At 38.2% G+C, this 26,935-nt stretch overlaps 1 protein-coding gene and 1 pseudogene across 3 annotated transcripts in view; one reads left to right on the forward strand and one right to left on the reverse strand.

Annotated features, from left to right (window-relative positions):
- The window catches only part of HDAC9 (histone deacetylase 9), a 2,434,493-nt gene that overhangs the window by 658,890 nt on the left and 1,748,668 nt on the right, over positions 1-26,935 (forward strand). The window lies entirely within an intron of this gene.
- LOC128660332 (glycogen phosphorylase, liver form-like) lies at positions 19,655-22,036 on the reverse strand (annotated as a pseudogene).

A 26,935-nucleotide genomic window follows, 5' to 3' on the forward strand; every position in this document is an offset into this window, starting at 1 on the left:
AGCAAGGTCTTGCGGACCTGATCTGCACTGTCGGATCAGGTCTGCAAGACCTTTGATAAATAGGCCCCAATGATTTAACACCTACACTGAATTTCAAATAAACAGCAGATTTTTTTCTGACAAATTTTTTTTTTTCCCACTGTATCATGTGACAGACATCAGCCAATCATAGACTAGTATAGGTATACCCTGTGAGCTTGTGCACTTGCTCTGTAGGATCTTTTCAGCAAAAAATTGTGAATATAAAAAGACTGTGCAAATTTTGATAATGGAAGTAATCTCAGGCATCTAAGAGCCGACGAAACCCAGATAATCATCTCACTCACCAGTGACCCCACCACCGCCAAGAGAAACGTCCACGAAGGGCTGACAGCAGTCGCCACCTGGATGAGCTACAACTGCCTAAAGCTGAACACAGACAAGACCGAAGTCCTCCTCCTCGGTCCCACCACATCCGCTTGGAATAACTCCTGGTGGCCCACAGCCCTCGGACACCCTCCAACCCCCACCGATCATGCAGGAAATCTAGGCGTCATCCTGGACTCATCGCTCTCCATGGACCGGCAAATCAACGCCGTCTCTTCTGCATGCTTCCACACACTTCACCTGCTGCAAAAGATCTTCAAATGGATCCCAACCGAGACCAGGAAGACTGTCACTCACGCCCTTGTCAGCAGCCGACTGGACTATGGTAACGCACTCTACGCCGGCACTACCATCAAGCTCCAAAAGAGACTACAGCGCATCCAGAACTCCTTGGCCAGACTAATCCTTGACATCCCTCGTCAATGCCACATCACCAAACACCTGCGGAACCTGCACTGGCTCCCCATCAACAAAAGAATAACCTTCAAGCTTCTCACCCACGCATTCAAGGCCCTCCACATCGGTCACGAATACTTTAACCGCCGCGTTACCTTCTACACCCCTGCCAGACGACTTCGATCGGCCGACCAAGCCCTCGCTGTCATCCCCCGCATCAGGAAAACCACAACGGGAGGCAGATCCTTCTCTCACCTGGCAGCCAAGACTTGGAACACCCTCCCGCTGCACCTCAGACAAGCTACCGCCCTAACTAAGTTCAGAAAGGACCTCAAGACCTGGCTCTTTGACTGAACTGCAACCCTCAGCGCCTTGAGACCCTTACGGGTGAATAGCCGCGCTTTACAAGAACCCGATAGATAGATAGATAGATAGATAGATAGATAGATAGATAGAGCTACAGACTCCCAAGACCCACCATCAGAAAGGTAATTGTGCTAACCTTTCCAATGGTATAAGTCTTGGGGATCTAATAAAAAGTAAAAAAAAAAATATTTAAAAAAATAAAAATAAAAAAACCTTAAATCCAGCTTAGCACCAGGTAGGAAAGTGCTTAGCACTTAAAGGGTTAAGGAAAATTGAAGCTTTAAATCATTGGGCTCTAAATGTCATTGCATTGTCTTTTTATTATGCATTTTGTTGATTGTACATTTCTTCTTTAACTTTCAAAAGGGACCTTAAACAATTTTTTTCTTCATGATTCAGATAGAACAGTCAATTTTAAACAACTTTCCAATTTACGTCTATTATAAGTTTTGTTTTGATTATGCTGAGAGATAGCTCAACACATCAAGTAAGCCAATGACAAGAGGCATATATGTGCAGCCACCAATCAGCAGCTAGTTCCCTGATCCTACGTAGGTATTCTTTTCTACATAGGATAGCAAGAGAAGAAAGCAAATTAGATAATAGAAGTACATTGGGAAGTTGGTTTTACATGTGCTATGTGATCATGAAAGAAAACTTTTGGATTTCATATCCCTTTAAAGCGTACACTTTAGAAGGAAATATGGACATACTGTTTGTCTTTTGGATTTTCTGAACCATTAAAATATATATTTCTATGTCTATGCCTTTTCCAATAAAAAGATGATTAATTTCTAGAAGTGTCTATACATTCTATAGTGTATGGAAGGGTGAATGGTTTTGCATTTTAATTACTCATTAACCCTTTCTGGTCCTAAATAATTTTAACTTTATTGCGCCAGCAGGTCTTATTTAATTTTCTAAAAAATAAAATAAATATGCGGTAGTGGTTCCACAAGTGCTCACTCCGTCCTCACCCTTGCAGACTCCTGTAATTTCACACACGCCAAGCGGAGTTCAGTGTCTGCAACCAAGGGGCATATTCAGCGTGGGGAAATGAAGCTGTAGCAGTCAGCTCTTACCCAATGAAAACCGTGTCTCATATCCGGAAGCGTCCCTGTGTGGGCTGTAGAGCTCTCGTGGGTGTGTACAAACCTTCCAATCCAGATGCCAGGAGGCCGGTGAAAAAGTCATGTCAGAATATATCTGACATTGGACTGCAAGCAATAAAACCCTTTGTTGAATATATTCTGACATAGAACCGGAAAGGGTTAAGGGCTAGATTACAAGTTAAATGCAAAATATCGCTTCCACGAAATCGATATTTGCGCTCAACTTTGTAAATGTGTACTGGTATTACAAGTGAGGTGCAATGCAAACGCAACCTCGTGTTCGCACTGCACAGAAGCATTGCACTCATGAGAGTGCGCTTCCATAGGATCCAATGGACATGAGACATGTCATGAGAACTAGTGCAGCGAAGGGGCTAAGTCATGCAGCGATGGGAAGCAAATATAAATATATATGTATATGATTATATACATATACAGCATATTTGTGTTAAAGGGACATAATACTCATATGCTAAATCACTTGAAACTGATGCAGTATAACTGTAAAAAGCTGACAGGAAAATATCACCTAAGCATCTCTATGTAAAAAAGGAAGATATTTTACCTCACAATTTCCTCAGCTCAGCAGAGTAAGTTCTGTGTAAAAAGTTATATTTCACCTGCTCCCAGCTGCAGGTAAAAATAAAAAAAAAAAAGAAGAAATGAACAGCAGCCAATTAGCATCAGCAGTGCTGAGGTCATGAACTCTTACTGTGATCTAATGAGATTTGACTTAACTCTCATGAGATTTCATAGTAAGCTTCCTTTACCTGATTGGTGAAATAATATGAGAGTTCACGAGGTTCATCCTTTCAGCTGTCCCAGGACAGACACACTAAAATGCTGCTTAGAAATCCTTTACAATGGGAGGTGGCTACTGAGCAACTTTTGAGGTAAAATATCTTTCTTTTTTACATAGAGAGGTTCAGGAGATATTTTCTAGTCAGCTTTTTACAGCTATGCTGCATCACTTTCAAGTGTTTAAACATTTGGGTATTATGACCCTTTAATATATATAATATACTGGGAACACACAAGCCCCATAGACTGCAATGCAAAGGCACTGCAGTCCCGCTAACTTTAGCCCTCAAAAACTGCTTTTTTTTTTTCTTTTTTTTTTAAAAAGGGACATGTTACTTAGGGGGCGATTGGGGGATATTTAAAAAATTAACCAGATGTCTGACTTGTAATTGCTGGTTATTTATCGCGTGCTGTAAATGGGTGAATTTGACCATTTGTGGGTGTGCAATAAATTAGCGCCCCACTTGTAATCTAGCAGTACATTTCTTCTTGCAGCAGTGTTGATGTACTTATTAGATAAATAAAAAAAACTGCAATAAAAAGGAGTCTAGTGATAGATAAAGAATTGTAACTATGTGCCGCATGTTTGAAAGGCTCATGTCTTTCACAGAACTGACCACAGACTAAACACCATTTGACATGCATTTGCTTCCCTATAATTAAAAAGAAATGAATCGGTGTCACTGTCTAGGTCATGGTTGCATACAGATTTCAGAAGCCTTTTGTTCTTTCCTGGCAGTTTTAATAATTACTTATTCAGTCTTTCCAATCATATATAAAATAATATTATTAAAAACAACTTGGAGCTTTAGTTTCATAGCTTGAATGTAATATTTCAATGGGACCTCTAACTTCATGATGTAGGTGCATTGAGACAACTTTTTTTCTCCTCACAGGTTATCACTCTCTGTTATATGGTGCAGTGATGTGTTAAGCAAACAATTCAGTAATTTCCTGCTGGCTTAAGAATGGAAAATGTAATATCTTGATATGAATAAAGATGTTACAAAGTGCATTGAGTTTTCATTTAACCCCTTAATGGTCTTTTAATGGCGCTTTTTTATTTTTTTGTATCGAGACTAAGCTATTTCAGAAAGCTTGCAGGATAGGGAGGTCATAATGACGCGGTCTTGCTGCTGGTAGCGAGACCCGCACTAATATGGGACGACAAACCCTTAACGACCAGCTAGGTACCGGGTACGACATGGTCGTTAAGGGGTTAAATATGTACACTGAAAGCTAAATGCCTGAATGAATTAATTCTCACTCTCTCGCTCTCTGTCTATCTTTCTATCTATATATAAAGTATACAAACACACACACACACATATATATATATATATATATATACACATACATATATACACATACATATATACACATACATATATACACATACATATATACACATACATATATACACATACATATACACACATACATATACACACATACATATATACACATACATATACACACATACATATATACACATACATATACACACATACATATATACACATACATATACACACATACATATATACACATACATATACACACATACATATATACACATACATATATACACATACATATATACACATACATATATACACATACATATATACACATACATATATACACATACATATACACACATACATATACACACATACATATACACACATACATATACACACATACATATATACACATACATATACACACATACATATATACACATACATATACACACATACATATATACACATACATATATACACATACATATATACACATACATATATACACATAACATATATACACATAAACATCAGATAAACGAATAATTAATTATAAAAGAAATATCATACGATCAGTAAAAAGTTCATATAGAATAAAACAAGAATAAAAAGCCACTGTGGCGTCTTCAAATAACAAAAAAACATTAATGCTGAATAAGTGCCCCCCAAGGGTTACTACTTACAAGCTGGTACCTTAATCAAATCAAGGTAAGTGCCACACGGTTCAAGAAGAGGCTTTACTTCTGCCACTCTGTATTACTGCTTCCATCCTGTCCTGGGATATGGTAGATTTCCCACTTTCCAGACGTAGTACCTGTATGAATATTTTTCAAACCAGTCTCTATGTAATTGTTGCAGCGTCTGTGCTTGCTGTTCAAATGCAAACTAATCAGGATTGCGTAACATCTGTCAACCTGGAACTGCAAGAGTTGCTCTGTGAACACGTGGTCACAGAGCAACTCTTGCAGCTCCAGGTTGACAGCTGTCATGCAGTCCTGATAAGTTTGCATTTGGGTTGAACGCATCAAGCACAAACGCTGGGTTAAGGCCCTGTCTTTGCACACTTGCATAAAAAGGCTTTTTCAATGGATCCATTTCCTAACTACTATATATATATATATATATATATATATAGTGTTTATAGTGTTTATATATATATATAGTGTTTATTCCCAGTTTATTTATTAGCCTGCATTTGTGTGTGTGGCTGCAGTTGTGTGGCTGCAATAGGGACTCGGGCACTAGGAAGAGACCTTGACGTGGTGCCTGAGCTTGTCCCATTTGGCCAAATGCGGTAACTAACTCTTTCAGTTTTGCTTTTATTTTAGCTGTGAGCTTGTGAGCGAGTGCTGGACTTTTTTTATGTGTGTGACAGTGTTTGTTTCTGTAATTCACCCTGTGGACCTGCACCCAGGCAGGCTCGGGGTTAACTGCCTGTGACTCTGCAAGTGGATGTAGCTTTATGTGAGTGCGATAGCAACCAAAGCTGAGCCTGTTTGTGAGTCATGGGATGTGTACCCGGTCCGGTCTGGATGTGCTGGTCCACTCCTAAACTTTGCTTACGCCCGGAGTGATTACATAAGTCTGTGAACCCTGACTTGTTCCCAGTTTATTTATTAGCCTGCCTTTGAGACTGAGGACAAGGCTAATTACCCCGAAACGTTACTGCATTTGTATTAAATTACTATATTTTGCAAGAACCGGAGAGTGCGTCCATTATTATTTTCTATTGTCTGGTTTTGATGCACCCCGGGCAGATTCACGTATTTAAAGTGGGACATTGTTTATATATATATTGTCTGACTACATTCAGGGATTTTAGGAATTATCCAAAATATGACAGGAAGGTTTTTCCATCATCAACACCATCATAATAATAATAAGGCTAGAATAGACCTGGAAAGTCCATTTGTGTCTTAGTACAAGACAAGTAAGCACTGACATTTCAGTGGAAGAAAAAAATGCCCTATCTTAATGAAGTGGATTTTCTCCATCTGGACTAGTAAACTATAGTGATATTTTTGATTTTCCCACCCCTGAATATATGCACTTACATATTCCATATCAGATTCTGCTATTTTAAATTATTATGTCAAATATGATATTTGGCACAAATACCAAATTTACAAAAACAGATAAAGCATTTGTTTAAGAGTATAGTACCATAATTATATTTAAATAAATGTAATGACCATTAACAATTATCATCCCTCATAGTGTTATGTTAACTTACACTGTTTACAAGTATAGAAACTTTTTATCTCAAGAAATAAATGTTCTAATATTTGTAAATGTTCTAATAGAGTCATGGACCCAACTCTTTTCTACCTTTGTGCTTTTAGTTTAAAGATTTATTTTTTTGTGAAAATAAATCCTACATGTTACTTAAAAAGTGAAAAGGAGTCTATTAATAAATGCTGAATTTGTTCAATGTCTCAAGTATTTCCCCTCTTAAGCTAAGATAATGAACAACTAAAATAACGTTTGTTGATGTTCTTGTCATAACAATTTGTGGTCTATTTCCATTTCATTTACTTGCCTCTAAAAATATTTTATTTTTCTACATTCATCACAGTACAGTTTTTTCTTTGTTATTTTATAGTTACCACTAGTCCTAAAGCCCGTTCACACGGGCCATTTTTTGCAGTACAGCGGTCCCACCCCTTGCGCTCTCTCCCTCCCCCTCTCTTTTGCTCTCTCTCCCCCTCTCTTTTGCTCTCTCTCTTTCTCCCCCTCTCTTTTGCTCTCTCCCCCTCTCTTTTGAGCTCTCTCCCCCCTCTCTTTTGAGCTCTCTCTCTCCCCCCTCTCTTTTACGCTCTCTCTCTCCCCCTCTCTTTTATGCTCTCTCTCTCCCCCCCTCTCTTTTGCGCTCTCTCCCCCCCCTCTTTTGCGCTCTCTCCCCCCCCCCCCCTTTTTTGCTCTCTCTCTCCCCCTCTCTTTGAGCTCTCTCCCCCTCTCTTTTGAGCTCTCTCTCTCCCCCCTTTCTTTTGCGCTCTCTCTCTCCCCCCTTTCTTTTGCGCTCTCTCTCTACCCCTCTTTTTTGCGCTCTCTCTCCCCCCTCTCTTTTGCGCTCTCTCTCCCCCCTCTCTTTTGCGCTCTCTCTCCCCCCTCTCTTTTGCGCTCTCTCTCCCCCCCTCTCTTTTGCGCTCTCTCTCCCCCCCTCTCTTTTGCGCTATCTCTCCCCTCCTTTCTTTTGCGCTCTCTCCCCCCTCCTCTCTTTTGCGCTCTCCCCCCTCCTCTCTTTTGCGCTCTCCCCCCTCTCTTTTGCACTATCTCTCCCCTCATCTCTTTTGCGCTCTCTCCCCCTCTCTTTTGCAATCTCTCTCTGCCCTCTCTTTTGCCCTCTTTCCCTCTCTTTTGTGCTCTCTCTCCCCCCTCTCTTTTGCACTCTCTCTCCCCCCTCTCTTTTGTGCTCTCTCCCCCCCTCTCTTTTGCGCTCTCTCCCCCCCTCTCTTTTGCGCTCTCTCTCCCCCCTCTCTTTTGCTCTCCCTCTCTCTCCCCCCTCTCTTTTGCTCTCTCTCCCCCCTCTCCCCCCTCTCTATCTCTCCCCCTCCACCCATCTCTCCCCCCTCTATCTCTCCCCCCTCTCTATCTCTCTCCCCTCTCTATCTCTCGACAGCATCCGACCACATCCCCTTCACACCCGACCACGCCCCCTTTATGCTGACCACGCTCCCACTCACGTCGGCCACGCCCACTTATGCCGCAGATCACCTAGGGACTCAAAGATGAATGAAAAACAATGTTTATGTATGTATGTATGTATATGTATGTATTTTTATATATGTATTTACTTATATGAAAATGTAAGTATATATGTATTTACTTATATGAAAATGTAAAAGAAAAATAAATACTGTCTTAAAATTATAGCAAAGTAAATACCAGGGAACTAAGTTTAAAAAATATATATATATTTTCTGAATTGTGGGTGTTCTAAATTTGCAAATAATGCTGTAGAAAATTCCAGCACCTCATTGGTAGATGACCGCCTTAAAGAGGCTATAACACTGAATAGCAATATATTTTAGTAAAAATTCTAGACACAGAAATAAATATCCTGTAAATTTTAAACATTTTTATTAAATTTTAGTTTTTTGGGTTTTTTTCTTTTGAAGTTTAGGGGCTCAGAACAATTTTTCTCAGGATTTGTGCCAATATATATATTATGTGATATAAAATATGACTGAAATTTCTGACTCATTTGCCTTAATAGCAATTTTTATTTTTATTTAGTGAGGTCTATTTATAAACATCCAACTGCCCTGTCCCTTTAAAAAAAATCAGCAGAAGTCTGTCACACTCAATTTAAAGTGCTCTATTTTGTAGAAGTTGAATTGTAGAGATTGGAAGTTGGCTAAATTAGACACGTTGGTAGCAAATCTGTTGTTTCTGACCCATCTTGCTATACTAATAGCAAGCCAGCTATTTTGTTAAGAACTAACAACACATAACTTTGTATAAGAAAGTCAAATTTAAAAAGGAAAACTTTACAACTAGCGTATCTAGGCCTTCTTTAAGGATAACTTGTCAAGCTGTATTCACAGCTTTTGAGGCTTTGAGGTGCAGCCACGATATTAAAAACAACTTCTTTAGCCTCTTCGTCACCTCAGAAGTGGCGAGATAAATCACCGTGACAGTTGTTTGTTCAGGGACAATAACATGCCTGGCTCTTGTGCAATAGGTTGTGTGAGAGCGGGGGGGTGGCGTTGCACAAGCGTTGTCTTGTGTAATGTTAAAATTTGTCATGGAATGCTGCATTGCAGTGGCAATTGCAGGTGGACAGGTTCTCTGTTTGAGAACTTCTCCACCTGCAGTCTTAATACATTTTCCTTTTCGCAGCTTTATGATGTTTCCAAATATCCATTACTACAGATTAACACTTGACTTACATTTTCTACAAGTAGTATCTTGTTAATAGAAATGCTTGATGATGTGATTTGTGCTTGACTGTAGTTCCTTTCTTATGAGAATAAGTGAGAGTGTTTGCACTGATCATTAATACGTCTTCTTGGTTGTTTATTTCTATGTCTTTAGCTTAACCAACGCTAATTTGATTTTCAAAAAATACAGTTTCGTTAAAATTTTTATATAATAAAATAAAAATAAATCAAGGAAAAACTTGGAGTTTTTCATTTTATTATAATAAATTAAAATAATTAATTTACATATAGTACACCTCCAGTTCATGGAATTGTAAACACATCCACACACAAACACATAAACACCCACACACAAACACATAAACACCCACACACAAACACATAAACACCCACACACAAACACATAAACACCCACACACAAACACATAAACACCCACACACAAACACATAAACACCCACACACAAACACACATAAACACCCACACACAAACACATAAACACCCACACACAAACACATAAACACCCACACACAAACACATAAACACCCACACACAAACACACATAAACAAACACACACAAACACATAAACACACACACACACAAACACATAAACAAACACACACAAACACACATAAACACACACACACACAAACACATAAACACATACAAACACATAAACAAACACACACAAACACATAAACACACATTTTTATGTTCAGTATTAATATTTTTATTTAATACAATGTTTTGAGAGTGATGTATGAGTAACGTGAGGGTTGGTGAAGGAGATAGTGTGTGTGAGAGAGAGAAGAGAGCAAGCTAGAATGGGATTAGTAGAGGAACAGTGAGAAGGTGAGTGAGAAGTGGACCAATAAAAGGAGTGAGAGGGAGGTGAAAAAATATGACAAAGAGATAAGGATTGACCTCCAGCTCCTTACCTTTACCATCCAAAGAATAATCAATATATACCACTCCCAGAAGACAAAGAGGTCATCTTCCCTGCACAGCGGTGAAAGTAAATGACATGCTGAGAAGTTTACCAAGACAGGAAACACAAAATTGTTCTTTTGTGATTCAGACAGAACAATTTAAGAAAAAAAAAGTTTCCAGTTTACTACTAATATCAAATTTGCTTGGTTATCATGATATTCATTGTTGGAGCATTACATAAATAGTGCTCTTGTAAATCTATAATTTTTTTTGCAAAATTGCTGCCATATAGTACTGAACACAAGTGCCCGCTCCTAAACTTCTATCCATATGTTTTAACAAAGGATACCAAGAAAATAAAGACAATTTGATAATATAATTAAATTGGAAAGTTGTTAAATTGCATGCTCTATCTGAATCATTAAAGAAAGAAAAAAAGGTGGGTTTGATGTCCCTTTAATTTGTAAACCGATTTTATTTATTTATTTTTACTGTGCTTGCAGCCAATCAGATTTAGGACAAAGCACGGCTTTTCATGCTTGGTAAAGTAACACACTGGTAAAAAGTAGGATAAATAATAATCTTGTTGAGCAACAAACTGTGCTGGTTCTGGTTGTTCTCAGTAGATATAAAAAGGTTTTCCTCTTTAGTGGTACTCTGTGTTTATCTGTCACATAGATTGTTTGTCCCAGCCAAGGCTTTGTTTTGGGGCCTTGACTTTTTTCCCAATTACCGACCCTTCTTACTTAATTTTCATGTTGGTGGATGACAAATTCCTGAGTCACTGCAAACTCTTTTATAGTTTTTATGCTCTTCCTTCAATTTACTGTGATGACTTCCTATTTTGTTGTCATTTGTCAAACGGAGCAGTGAAGTCTGTTATTTGTGACTAGACGAGGACAGTTGTATAAAGCTCCATAAGAACTTCCAAACTAGTCACTTTCATTTGGTGCTTTTTCTGTTTTGTCAAAATTGTTGAAATAAACATAATTTTAAGTTTTGCAAATAGACACATAGAGATAGTATTATTGGAGTAGAGATTAGACAGTATTATTGGAGTAGAGATTAGACAGTATTATTGGAGTAGAGATTAGACAGTATTATTGGAGTAGAGATTAGACAGTATTATTGGAGTAGAGATTAGACAGTATTATTGGAGTAGAGATTAGACAGTATTATTGGAGTAGAGATTAGACAGTATTATTGGAGTAGAGATTAGACAGCATTATTGGAGTAGAGATTAGACAGTATTATTGGAGCAGAGATTAGACAGTATTATTGGAGTAGAGATTAGACAGTATTATTGGAGTAGAGATTAGACAGTATTATTGGAGTAGAGATTAGACAGTATTATTGGAGTAGAGATTAGACAGTATTATTGGAGTAGAGATTAGACAGTATTATTGGAGTAGAGATTAGACAGTATTATTGGAGTAGAGATTAGACACATGCCCAGACGAGAAATGGTTTTGAATTAATTGTTCTTCATAGAAAAAAAATGTCTTGTTTCATGCAGTATTTTTTCTTGGAGTTGTTTGGAATTAGTTTGTTAAGAAAATATGTCCATCCACAGTTTCCTATGGGCAATATCTTCAGGGTAGCAGATGGACAGCAGCTTAAAGTTAAAGGGACATAAAAAGCCAATTTTTTTTTTTTTTTTTATTCAGATAGAGCATACACCTTTCCAATTTACTTCTTTTATAATTTTTTTGTATTCTTTGTTGAAAAGCAGGAAGGTAAGCTTAGGAGTGTGCTCTATATGGCATCAGCTTTGCAAAAATGTTATACATTAGCAACAACACTAGATGGCAGCACTTATTCCTGATATATATTCCTTCAGACATGTGCATGCCACCTATTAGACTACAAAAAGCAATAGAACTACTTGTATAGTATTTTTGACTCCTTAATCTCTTATATAAATCCTCATAAATTGGGACTGTATTATTTAGAGTATTGGTGCTATGTATTGTGACTTTACCATTTAGTCAATATAATATTTCCTGAAATGAGGGGGATAGGTACCAGAAAAATGATATTAAAACTTTTATTGGATTGGGAACATTTACTATTAAAATTGGGAAGTGATTAAAAACACTCACTGGAGAACTTTATTGTATATGGAACATCTTGCAGATTTTATATAGCAAAACACACAACTCTTGAAAGGGAAAAAACACACATATATAGTGTGGAGGCAGGGGCGTATGATGGCCTAGGCCAACAAGGCCGGTGCCTAGCGCAGCAGATTTGGGAGGGGCAGCACATCTGCCCTATCCTCTCTCTAAAATCCAGCACACAGTACAGTAAGCGATAAAGTGCAGGCTTTTACAGTGAAGACAAGGCACATGCGCTGATTAAGGTCTCTCTTCACAGGCAATGCTTCTTTAAACCGTTTCTTCATTTAGAGCCACAGGCATTTTTACAGTGGAAGCATTCTTGGTGAGAAGCTTGCCCGGGGATCTGCTTACAAGGTGAGGCTGGAGGAGAAGACCTTGTGCTGATATGCTGCCTCCCCTTGTCAGCTGTGATGGGTCCGCGAGCACAGTACTTATTGCAGGTCTTAGTAACTAACCGACTGGTGCTCTGCTTAGATCAGCTTGTGATGTCTAATCATAAACTCTCAGCACTAATGTATATTAGCTACTAATATCTAGCTTTCTCTGCATTCATGAACCCATGGAGTAAATAGTAAACGGACACTTAAAAAGTTTCATTACTTGAATTATGGTAATTACTGTATGTTATTGCATGTGAAGTGCAGTGATTGTTTCAAAGTGTATTCTTCTTTCCTTCCCTTCCTCTATCTCTTCTTTCCCTTTCTCCCTCCCTTCCATCCTCAACTCCCTCCCTCAACTCCCTCCCTTCTTTCTTTTCCTCCCTACCTTCTTTCCCTCCCTCCTTTCTCTCAACTCCCTCCCTTGCTCCCTTCTTTCACTCCTTTCTTTCCCTCCCCCCTTTTCTCCTCTCCCTCCCCACTTTTCTCTTCTCTCTCTCTCTCTCTCTCTCTCTCTCTCTCCCTCCCTTCTTTCCTTTCCCTCCCTTTTCTTCCCTCCCCTTCTTTTCTCTCCCTTCTCTCAGGGAGTAAATGGTATGAGATGCATGCAATTCAACCCACCTGCCTGTATGCAAGTGTTTTGCTAGCCCATTTTCTTTTGAATTGTTATACAACAAATTTTTTTACACACTGACCCAAAATAATATTAAGGGAAAAAAGGCCTAAAAGCATGGGGGGGAAACAGCAGAATTTTGAGTGCCTAGGGCAGCACAAAACCTAAATATGCCACTGTGTGGAGGGGAATAGAGGTATAATAAATTGGTGTATGGTATAGGCCTGGGTATTGTGTTATTATCACAGTAACAGGATATTATATAAAGGGTGAGACTTGGGGAACACTCTGTCAAATGTATTTATATTTTTCCAATATAATCCTTGACATAAAAATAGTGTAAATTCAACACCTGTTTATTATCCAATGGCCTCTATTTAACAAAGTCTGGCAGACCTGATCCGACAGTGCAGATCAGGTCCGCCAGACCTCGCTGAATGCGGAGAGCAATACGCTCTCCGTATTCAGCATTGCACCAGCAGCTCACAAAAGCTGCTGGTGCAACGCGCCAACGCCGCCCCCTTCAGACTCGTGGCCAATGGGCCGCCAGCAGGGAGGTGTCAATCAACCCGATCGTACTCGATCGGTTTGATTTCCGGCGATGTCTGTCCGCCTGCTCAAAGCAGGCGGACAGGTTATGGAGCAGCGGTCTTTGTGACCGCTGCTTCATAACTGTTGTTTCTGGCGAGTCTGAAAACTCGCCAGAAACACGGGCTGTCAAGCTCCTTTCGGAGCTTGATATATAGGTCCCAATATCTCTATTGCAAGAACCTTTTCAATGTGCACTTCTAATATATTATTGTATTGGTCTAGATTAGTTGTAAAAGGGCATATTTGACTTTTAGATTCTCAGGATGTTGTTAGAATTGGTAATAGAATTAAGTGTAGCAGCATTTGTTGCCATTATATATTAGCATTGTGAGTTCTTACGCCTGAAAGCTCAAATATTAGTTAGTTGACAGGTTTGCTAGTCGTTAAGTGTAGCACACGGCTAGAAATATTGCAACCGGACATTAAGTTATACTTTAATACTTGATTGGTGCAACTGCAATAGGAATATAAAAAGAAGATTCTGAGCTTTACCAAATCCTACACCTTGTCTCAATAACTGTGGTGCCAAGAGATAACTAAGTACACATAGGTCCAGTTAGCGGTACCGAATCACATAGTTGTGTATTATACAAAAACTCCCCCCGGTTAAGCGTCCTGTTCAAACCCGCTATTCATGAATTAATTGTGCCATATGACTCTTAATATAATGCAGTCATTTGAAAGTTAACTGCCAGTGGCTGGATTAAAATACAGGGATTCCCAAATGACTCCTAACCAAGTCTCGGGCATGTTTTAAAAAAAAAAAAAAAAGCTGTACATTTGCCTGTACTAAAGTTCTTGTTGGATAATGTTTGAGTGCTAAGCTGATGGATCTCAAAAATTCTGCTCAAGTAGGGAAATTGTTGGTAAAATTTGCTATGCACCATGTTTTTTTAATGCACAAAAGAAAACCGTAACAGTTAATATCTGGTTTTCAAAAGTTTAAAAGCAAAAGTGGTATTTCAGATTGTGCGTGAACCCAACACTTAAAAGGTACTTTAAAGGGACAGCAATCCCCCAAATTTTCTTTCATGATTTAGATAGAACATACAATTTTAAACAACTTTCCAATTTACTTCCATTATCAAATTTGCTTTGTTCTCTTGTTTATCCTTTTCGGAAGTAGCAGCATTGCACTACTGGCAGCAAGATGAACACATCTAGAGCGAGATTTCATATGCGGCGCAGGCTTCAGCGTAACTGCCACCCGTAATTTCACCTCGCACATCGGGGTATCACATATACTGTGCCGGCAGTTCATAAAAAGATGTAAGTTGGATAAACTAGCGATGTCCAGAAATGTGCGTAAATACACATTTCTGGAGTCGCCTGTGAGTTATGGCACTTTAGAAACTGTCGGCGCCTAAGAAAATAAAAAATAAATAAATATCAAATCTCCTGTAAAAGTCTAACCCGCCACCCAAAAATAAACCAGACATGTAAAACCCATATATCCGCAATCCCCCCACATCGCAACTAATAATAAATGTCTTAACCCCTAAACCCACAACCGCCCACAACACAGTATGCCTAATTAAACTATTAACCTCTAATCCGCCATTCACCCACATCGCAATCTACCTAGTGAAAGTATTAACCCCAACATCGCAAACTACCTAACAAATGTATTATCCACTAATCCGCCATTAACTCACATCGCTAAGTACCTATTGTTATGGTTTGGTTTCATAAACTAATTATCCATCTATAATGTCTTCCAATCTTGTCCCTTAACACAGAATTAATTTATTTTGTTTTTATTTTGAAGCAATTAGGAGTGTGTATTTGCCTGTTTATAGACTTTCATTGCTTGTCTGATAAAACTTCTTTTTGCAAAGGGCAATCCTTTCTGTCTACACATCGTACTAATTTGATGCATTAGTATTAAAATGACATTAAACTTGAAGAAGAAAAAAATGACCCATATGAATGAACTCTGTACGTGTTTGTGCACAACTCAACTCAAAGGATTGCTCATTGACAGAAGAACTCCCACATCTACAGTATATTGGTTTTAAGCATAACAAAACAGACTATAAAATATACTATAATAAATCATTTAAAATGTAATAAATACAACAATGAAAAACAATTGTAATATCCCCTTAATTATCAAACTTCCTTTATAAAGGAACAGAATAGTAGAAAATTAAACTGTTTATTAAATACAGTAGTTTACTTTTTTCAAGTCTCACGCCTGTCCTATTTAGCAGCTGGAAAACCCCCAAAAACAAAACCTGCACACCTGGTGTACTCCTGTACTTCCCCAATGAGCTTTAGGGGTTTTAGATATTCTGCTACAGGATCTGTTTAAAGGGACACTGAACCCAAATTGTTGCTTGCATGATTCAGATAGGGTGGCATATTTATCAAGCTCCGAATGGAGCTTGATGCCCCGTGTTTCTGGCGAGCCTGCAGGTTCGCCAGAAACAGCAGTTATGAAGCATAACCGGACAGACATCGCCGGAAATCAACCTGATCGAGTACGATCGGGTTGATTGACACCCCCATGCTGGCGACCTATTGGCCGCGAGTCTGCAGGGGGCTGCGTTGCACCAGCAGCTCTTGTGAGCTGCTGGTGCAATGCTGGATACGGCGAGCGTAGTGCTCGCCGTATTCAGTGAGGTCTGTCGGACCAGGTCCGACAGACCTTGATAAATAGAGACCAGAACATGCAATTTTAAGCAACTTTCTAATTAATATAATTTTTTCTTCGTTCTCTTGCTATGTTTTTTTGAAAAAAAAAAAAGCATCTAAGCTAAGGAGCAAGCCAATTTTTTGCTTAGCAGGACAGCACTTGTTTATTGGTGGGTGAATGTATCCACTAATCGGCAAGAACAACCCAGGTTGTTCACTAAAAATGGTCTGGCTTCTAAACTTACATTCTTGATTTTCAAATAAAGATACCAAGAGAATGAAGAAACATTGATAATAGGAGTAAATTAGAAAATTGCTTAAAATTGCATGCTCTATCTGAATCACAAAAGAAAAAAATTGGGTTCAGGGTCCCTTTAATATGCTTAGAGGGACATAAAACCCCAATTTTTTCTTTCATGATTCAGATAGAAAATACAATTTTAAACAACTTTCTTTATTACTTCTGTTAATACATTTTCTTCATTTTCTTGTTATCCTTTGTTTAAAAGCAGGAAGGTAAGCATAGGAGTGCGCACGTGTCTGCAGAACTATATGGCAGCAGTTTTATTTATTAGAAAGAACACTAAATAGCAGCACTATTCCCTGTCATGTAGTGTTCCAGACGTGCACGCTACCTATCTAGATATAGCTTTAACAAAGAATAACATGAGAATGAAGCAAATTTGATAATAGGAATACATTGGAAACTTTTTTTAAATTGTATGCTCTGTCTGAATCATGAAAGAAAAATGTTGTGTTTCATATCCCTTTAATGGCTGATCCTCCCATGTACATTTGGGTAGTACAAGTTTATCTATTGATTTAAAGGGACATGAAACCCAAAAATGTTCTTTCGTGATTCAGATAGATCATGTAATTTTAAACAACTTTATAACAAATTTCTATGATCAATTTTGCATCATTCTCTTGGTAGCCTTTGTTGAAAAAGAAGCAATGCACTATTGGGAGCTAGCCGAACATATTTTAAGCCAATCACAAGAGGTATATATGAGCAGCCACCAATGAGCAGCTAGCTCCCAGCTTCTGAGCCTATCGTGGTATGTTTTTCAACAAAGGATGCCACAAGAACTATGCTAATTAGATAATAGCTGTAAATTGGAATGTTGTTTAAAATTGTGTGCTCAATCTGAATCATTAAAGGGACACTAAATTAATTTCATGAACCTCCCTCTAATCATGGGTGTTACGATATGGAACCTAGGTTACACGGCAAGTATCTGAAGGTGAGTGGCTGCAGATGTGCAGTACTGGAATTAAGTGAAATATAGATATCAACATGACAGACCCATGACTAGACAGAGGTGGGAAATAACCATAATACTATGCTTAAAAAGGTATGTTGTTTTTAATGTCCCTTTAAAGGAAAGGTTTTGGTTTTATGTCCCTTTAAAGGTCAGCAAAGTAAAAAAAAAAAAAAAACTTTCATGATTCAAATAGAGTATGTAATTTGAAACAACTTTCCAATTTACTTCTTTTATATACATTCTCTTTGTATCCTTTGCTGAAAAGCATACCCAGGTAGGCTCAGGAGCAGCAGTGCACAACTGGGAGATAGCTGCCGATTGGTGGCTGCACATATATGCCTCTGGTAAATGGTTCACCCGATGTGTTCAGCTAGTTCCCAGTAGTGCATTGCTGCTCCTTCAACAAAGGATGCCAAAAGAATGAAGCAAATTTAAAAGACTGGAAAGTTGTTTAAAATTATATGCTGAATCATGAAAGAAACTTAACTTGCAGTAGCTTAACATATGGGGAAAGGGGCATCTCATTTTTGGCTAATATTTCTCTCTACTGTAGCATTTTATCCAGCTCTCTGTAATGCTCTGGAAATTGTCTTATAGGTTTTTGTTTTTGCGTCTGTCAAATCTTAGACGTCATGTTTAAAGGATTTGAAATAGTATTGCTTTAAATAAATTGTTAATAAATATTAAGGGGAACATTTATCAAAGGTCTGGCGGACCTGATCCGACAGTGCGAATCAGGTCCACTAGACCAAGAGATGTGTTTTGTCTGTTGCAGCAGGAGCTGTAGAGAACATAATGGTAAGCTATTCAGCACTCACTTTTATTTGCAGCCCATCCACAGAAACATAGTAAAATTAACGTTTCATGATACCGTGTGCAATTACCAAATTTGCTTAATGCTCTTCCTATCCTTTGTTGGAAAGTCAGCTCTAGAGCAGCAATTCACTACTGGGAGGTAGATGAGCACATCTGGTGAATTAAACGTGCATAGCAACCAAATATCAGCTAGCTCCCAGTTGTGCATTGTTTCTCGTAAGCCTACCTAGGCTTATCCTTCAACTTTAATTTTGACTTTACTCTCTATAAATTACTCATATGACAAAGTGAAATATGATTCATGCTTCTCCTTTTTTGTTATGATTTTGTTGAAATAAAAATGTCTAATTACTGCTTTATGTTCTTACAGTATTACGTTATATTGGGTTACCTTAATCAAGACGAGGCTGAAGCTGTCCTTCATGCAGAATGCAATGTCTTGTACTATAACCTTTTCTAGACATAATAATTCATTTTGTCTCCTAGAACCAAAGGCCACTTTATATCAGGTTATTCTTTGTGATTATTACCAAGGAGCATTCTGGCCAGATTACTGCTTTGACTGTTCTGTTCTACGCTGCTTAATCATCTAAAAGTCTATGAAACAAATCTGTCCTTGTAAATGTATTATGAGGGCATGGAAGCATTGCAGTTGCAAAATTGTAATTTAAGCAATTTAATAGACACTATAAATAAATAAATAAATTAATTAATTATATATATATATATACACAAACAAAAATTGCCTCTTTAGAATTTCTTTCTTTCTTTTTTTTCTTTTTTTTTCTTAGTGCCAATAAAGCTACATTACAGTTTACTGAAAGGAACTCTTAATATAAAGACATTCTGAAAATATTAAGCAGTTATTCAAAGATATATAAATGTGCGGTTTCACCACAGTATAAAACTGTTATTCTTTTGCAAAGCAAGATACATTGCTTGTACTAGAGAAAGTCTTTTCTTTCAGTTTGGTTAGATTTCACATTTTACAGCTTTCAGCAATTGTAGATGAACATTATAATAAGTGCAGTTTAATCTAGGCTCTCTGAACAGAACTTTTAGGTTTTGCTCCTTTAACAGCTTCATCAATTGCTTCTCATGGTTCATTTGGTGGAGGAATCTTCAAGTCAGATTGTTCCACACCCCATATATTCTTGGCATACTTCTTAATGGTTCTGTCACTGGAAAACTTTCCAGAGGCTGTTATGTTCTTGATCACTTTGTCCATTCCTTGGAATTATTGTACAATTCCTGACACTTGACAAATGCTTCATAATCTGCAAAGACTGTAAACCTATCATGGTAGAAAAGCATGTCCACTACATCTTTAAATAGATTTGGCTTTGCTGGTGAAAAATAGCCTCCTTTTATCTGATCCATAGCCTTCTTTAGTTCTGGGAGTTTTTCATAGTAAGTTAGAGCATTGTACCCGGCCTTCTCCAGTTCTGCAACATCCTCTACTCGCATGCCAAAGATAAACAGGTTCTCTTCCCCCACCTCTTCTGCCATTTCCACATTGGCTCCATCCATTTTGCCTATGGTCAGTGCTCCATTCAGCTTGAATTTCATGTTCCCTGTGCCAGAGGCTTCAGTGCCTGCTGTGGAAATCTGTTCTGACAAATCTGTTGCCGGAATCGCTTTCTCAGCCAATGACTCTGTAGTTTTCCAAGTAAACAACTTTCAGCTTTGAACCCACACAAAAGTCATTATTCACAATATCTGCAGCAGCCGTGATGAGTTTAATGATCAGCTTCGCCATGTAGTATCCTGGAGCAGCTTTTCCTCCAATTATCACAGTCCGGGGAACAAAATCCATTTTGGGATTAGCTTTGAGGTTGTACATGGTAATTACATGAAGGCAGTTCAGCAACTGAAACTTATATTTATGGGTTCTTTTCACATGCACATCAAACATGGATGACGGATTGATCTTCACTTTGTATTCGTTCTCCAGGTACTGGGCAAATTTCAGCTTGTTTTCCTCCTTCACTTTGGAAACATCATGAATAAAAGCAATGTCATTTATGAATTTGTTCAAATTTTTCATATAACATAACCTTCTCCAATTCTCTCTGCTATAAGCTCCGCAAGTCCAGGCGGGTTGCACAGCAGAAGTCAACATCTAGAAGTAATTCCATTTGTCTTGTTTTGGAACTTCTCTGGCTCTAGGTCACTGAAGTCTTTAAACACTTTGTTTTTGACAATGTCTGAATGAATCTGGGCCACTCCATTAACAGCTTGTGATCCAACGATGCACAGGTGAGCTATGTTTACTCTCTTTACTCCATCATCTTTAATCAAGGACATGCGCTGCAACCAGTCAGAGTCCCCAGGATACAGAGCAGCAATGTGATCTAGGTGCCGCTGGTTTATTTCATAGATAATTTGTAGATGTCTTGGCAACAGGTTTTCAAAAAGTTCGACAGGCCAGCGCTCTAAAGCTTCAGGTAGCACAGTGTGGTTTGTGTAGGCAAAGGTCTTCTTTGTGATTTCCCAGGCCTTGTCCCAAGGAAGCTTCTCAATATCCAAAAAAATTCTCATCAGCTCAGGAATTCGCATTGCAGGGTGTGTATCGTTAAGCTGAATTGCTACCTTTTCAGGAAAGGAGTCAAAACCAGTTCAAACAGATTCACGTGAACCAAATTTTGATACTTTGAAGCGACATATGATGTCCTGTAGAGAGGCAGCCACAACAAAGTATTCCTGCTTCAGGCGCAGCTCTTTACCTTCAAATAAATTATAATTTGGATAGAGGACACGGGAGATATTCTCAGCCAGGTTTCTGTCCAGTACTGCTTGTATGTAATCTCCGACATTAAAGACCCGGAGTTTGAAGTCATTAGGCGCTCGTGCAGACCTCATGGTGTTCACTGTGTTGTTCATATAGCCAGGGACTGGGGTATCATAAGGCATTGCAAGGACAAACTTGAGTGTCCACCCATCTTACTCCAGTTTTTGTGTTTTCTACACGTCCATAAAAGTGGACAGGCAGCATGTATTCAGGACATTTTTTCCCATGGATTTCCATGTCTGATCCAGTCATCAGCTTCCTCAATCTACCAGCCATCTTTGATCTTCTGATTGAATATTCCATATTTATATTGAATTTCATAACCATAAGCAGCAAGTCCAAGGGTTGCCATGGAATCCAAAAAATATGCAGCAAGATGGCCAAGACCTCCATTGTTTATCATTGTGTTCTGTAATGTGTGGCCCATGTAAAATTCCAGAGACAGGTAGTAGATTCTCTTGGGATCCTTCTCATAGTAATACTGCTGAGTCCTGGGCCAGGGCGAAGTAGTAGTCCCTGGTGGTGGTGACATTACTGTCTTTAACAAGAGTGAACTGCAAGTGCCTGTTGTAGTTTTTCTTCAGCTCAGAGACATTCTCAACCCCGACTATGCCTCTGATGCTGATCTGCTTCCTCTTCTCCAGGTCAGTCAGGGGCTTGGACATGTCTGCATCCTTGATCACAGAAGAGAAGTCAGTTAATGCAGCTGGTCGGCTCTGCACTGAGCTGTTGCAGTTTATAAGCAGTAATTGTGAGCACAACTTCCCTCTTTAGAATTTAATGAGCATTAAAACAAATTCTGCTCTTCTGCCTTGAACTGACGTTTTGTGCTATTGCATTAAAGAATATTGTGCGCTGTATCAATTCTATTCATAAATAGAAAATGTATTTGTTGTACAAGAGTTAAGTTCTCTATACTATTCAATGTTTAACCAGTTTTTTTTCAGGTGCTTTACCAGTCTTTATGAATTGTGGTATGCAGACAGGTTTCAGTATCTAGTAGGTGCTTTTTTATTCATGTAAAAATATTAGTAGTGGCTGGTGAGCTAAAAAGGTTTAAAGTTATAACAAAATGTATTATTCATTCAATCCTTCCCCCTTACTGCCTGCTACATTTGTTGGTCCATATCTTTTATCCTCAACTCACTTTTGCTCTCATGAACTTCACACATTACTAAACTCTCTCTTTCTCCCTGCTCCACATCCTAAAGACTTTCTCAATACTGCAAATCTCTATCTCATTTTATGTCACTCTTCCTGCTCATCATAGCTGCTGGTGATATCTCTCCCAATCCTAGTCCCGAACGACTTCCTGATCTCACCCACCCATGTGTGCCTTTTTACAGACCTAGTAACCAGAACTTTGGAAACCTTACTCTAATTTCATGTGTTTTTAAAGCCAACACTGTCTTTGCTTGTGCATTCTGGAACTCTTGCTCTGTTGCAACAAGCTCAGTTCTACTCTTACTCCAATCCTCACACATATTTTCAATCTCTCCCTCAGCACTATTATATTTCTTTCAGCCGTTAAACATGCACTAGACAAATATATCCTCAAAAACACTTTTCTCGGCCCAACCTTCTCATCTAACTATCGCCCTATTTTACTACTCCCCCTTGCTTCAATACATTTAGAAAGGCTAGTGTATACATGTTTATTACATTTCCTCATATTAAACTCCTTGATCTATTGCAATCTAGATTTCACCACAACACTCCACAGATACACTAATCATTAAGGTTACTAATGACCTACTTACAGCAAAATTGAAAGGCTACTTCTCTTTGTTAATCCTTTTCGATCTGTTAGCAGCCTTTGGTACTGTTGTTCATCCTCTCTTGCTCCAAACCCCCCAAACCTTCAACATTTGTGACACAGCCCTTTCGTGGTACTCCTCCTACCTATCTAACTGTACCTTCTATTACGGTACTACAAGGCTCTGTCCTTCATCCCCTTTTCTTCTCAATCTACAAATCATCCTTAGATTCCATAATTAAGTCCCACGGGTTTCAATATAATTTGTATGCTGATGACACCCAAATCTACCTTTCTGCACCAGACCTATCCCATTCCTTGCGAAATTGTGTCACTGTCTTTCCAATATTTCATCCACTTCCTTAAGATAAATCTCTCCATAAGTGAGCTCCTAATTACACTTATTATTCCAAAATCTCCACCCCCACATTTTCTTCAAATGTTGATAATAACATCATTACCTCAGTCCCACATGCACACTTGACTCAGCTCTTTCTTTCATTCCTCACATCCAGTCTTTGACCAATCCCTGTCATGTCCACCTTAAAGGGACATTAAACACTAAATAAATTCTAGATAGAATGAAGCATTCAAAGGAAAGATTAGACTAAGAATAACACATAGATGTATTTTTTAAAGTTAAGTTTTAAAGTCATTAAATCAATGAGAGCAATTTCAATTACCTTCTTTGCTGTGGCCAATTAGGGACAGTTTTAAATAGGTTACTATAGTGTGAAGCCAATGGCTGTGTGGAATATAAGAGTGTTCTGCACTTCCATTTCTAAAAGTAACCGAAAAGCTCACAGTTTCAGAATGGAATTACAGGAAAAGGGGACAAAATAAATAATGAAAGTATATTGCAGATTTATTTATATATATATATATATATATATATATATATAATACAAAAAGTTCAGCACTCACTATGCTCAACTAAGCTTGGAGCGCATCACACAATATGTTAATAAGAAAGCCAAAGAGAGCACTCGCCTTCAATCAAAGTGAAAATGTATTGAAGGCGAGTGCTCTCTTTGGCTTTCATATATATATATATATATATATATATATATATATATATATATATATATATATATATTCCAGTAAAAAAAGATGCACTCTCAGGAATTTAAGACAAAGTGACTACATTTATTTGATGAAGTTTTAGGGATCAAATGTCCCTTTCTTCAGATCTAATATTTACGATTTATCATTTTATATTACCCTCTCTAAAGTGCTTAATGTCCCTTTAAAGACATCTCCAAAATTCCTCACTCAAGACACAACTAAGATGTTAATCCACTCTCTCATAGTTTCCTGCCTTGACTCCATCCTCTCTGGTTTCCCTAGCTGCCGTCTATCTCCTTTGCCATCCATAATGAATGCCTGTGCCAATCTGATCTTCCTTTTATGTTACACTTCATCTGCTTCACCTCTCTGCCAATTCCTTTCACTTTTCCCCTCTAGCCTCCATTATAAAATACAAAATACTGACTGTGACATTCAAGGTACACGATAACACTGCTCCCCCCCCCTATATCTCAGACCTCGTCTCCAGATACTGTCACTCCCATCCCCTTTGCTTTGCTGATGACCTTCTTCTCTTCTACTCTCTTGTTACCGCCTCACATTCTCATCTACAGAACTCCAGAATGGCCCCTATTTTGTTGAACTTTCTCGCTCTTCAAGACTCTCCCCTAGTTTTCAAAGCTTCAAGTCTTTCTTATTGACTCTACTGTTTAGGAATGCATACAAGGCATGCTAACCTTTTCTTACCTCAATTCATCTACTCCTTTTGCCATCCCCTTGAACCCGCTTAAGATGTAAGCCTACAAGCCCAGCTGTATTGTAAATTACCTTCATGAGATCTGATTAACAATAGTGCAACTCTTGGCAGGGCCCTCTACCCATTTTTCTCCTATAAATTCTACTTTTGGATATTATACCTATGTTTATAGTGCTGCAGAATCTGCTGGTGCTGTAGAAAAAACTGATAATTATAATAACAAAGTTAGATTTTTTTATATATATATATATATATATATATATATATATATAGAGAGAGAGAGAGAGAGAGAGAGAGAGAGAGAGAGAGAGAGAGAGAGAGAGAGAGAGAGAGAGCATGCTCAAAGGAAGAAAACAGGGGTCAAAAATTCAAGACATGCTCAGTATTGATATATGAATCTAGGCTACTTGCAGGGATAGGCAAGGTGTCTGTGACTGGCTCTTGCAGTCTCCGCTGGCCATTTTAAATTGGGGAGAGAGGAGTAGGGCAGATAAATGCAGGTCCTGACTCCTCCTTGATGCCGCTCAGTTGCGGGAAAGTAACTCTGAGGGAGACTGAGAGAGAGGGAAGATTCAAGAAGCAAGCTGGCACTGTGTCCCTGGAGCTTTATATGCAAATGTAAAGCACTTTAACAGGCACCTGAGGTTTATTATGATATACTAAGGTTGTGATTCACAACCTTAGTTTATCTTTTCTTTCTGATTGAATAATAGGAAAGGGAAAATATGTAGTGTGAATAAAGTTAGTGGCTTGTCAAGAGACTGCTAGTGATATTGGGTGATATTGAATAAATAAAGCCTGCGTTAAATACTGCATGTGTATCTGCATCAGTATAATAACACCAAGCACTATATAATGACACAGTAGTGACACTGGCACATGGGTATAGCCGGAGGAGGGCTGGATATAGGAACAGTGGTATCTGCATCTGTATAACAACACCCAGCACTATATAATGATGTTTTTAATTTGAAATATACCTTGGTGTCCTTCACTAAGGTTTGTACTTTGGAAAATGTCCTCCACAGCCTTGGTCCATGCCTATCCCTGGTGACTTGTAGTCCCATATATTGATCTGAATGGAGTTGTAGCCTAGAGGGCTATGAAGATACCAATACACACACCTGATGATCAAACATATGTAAAAGGCAAAACTATTGCAAGTGAAAAACATTCTGTAAAACTGAGCTCTCAATTGACATTTTAATACCAAATATAAATCTACAAAGCTGCTGTCATGTAATGCTTAACTCACTTGTTCTGTTTATGAAAGGTCGAGAGTTTAAATCCCAGGACTGTTGATTATTATTCAAAATCACCTCACCATTAATCCCATGTTTTTATTTTACAAAAGTGTATATATTACTGTGCATATTACTATACATAAATTACATAGATATGTGAAATAGCTATTCCCCACAGCTGGCAGGAATAAATAAAATAAGGAATTTTAAGAATGCCTAGACAATTCCTAAGAGAATTTGCATTTCCATTTTTATTACAAGTTTAAATACTACACTACAACAAGAACTCGGGTTCCTTTTTTGTTTTTAGATTAATTCTTCAAATACGGAAAACTACTAACGCTTTTTTTTGTAATTATTTTGTATTTATTTGTTTTTTTGTTTTTAGGTTCAAGGACCCAGATACATAACCACAAATACAACTTTCTTGTATTCCCAGTTTAATATTAAAAGATTTATATTTTCTTTCTGTATGCATTTCATATTTTCTTCCACACCCAAGTATGGTATTACATTTATAGCAATTTAAACCAATTAAGACTCCCTTGTGATACCATGTATCTCATAATTAGTGACATCACTGCTAACGTAGTAAAGATGTTATGTAAAGATTTACTATTTTATATAAGAGATTCCCTGTCTTTATGTGGATTACTGTTGCTAACCAGGTAAATCGGAGATCTGATGTGGCATTTGATTGACAGGAGCTACATGGCAGAGGGAAAAGGCTGGGTGTATATGGCAAAGAAGGGCTCCAGGACTATGTGTTTGATTTAAGGTT

The sequence above is a fragment of the Bombina bombina genome, chromosome 5, assembly GCF_027579735.1.
Source record: "Bombina bombina isolate aBomBom1 chromosome 5, aBomBom1.pri, whole genome shotgun sequence".
Classification (NCBI taxonomy): domain Eukaryota; kingdom Metazoa; phylum Chordata; class Amphibia; order Anura; family Bombinatoridae; genus Bombina; species Bombina bombina.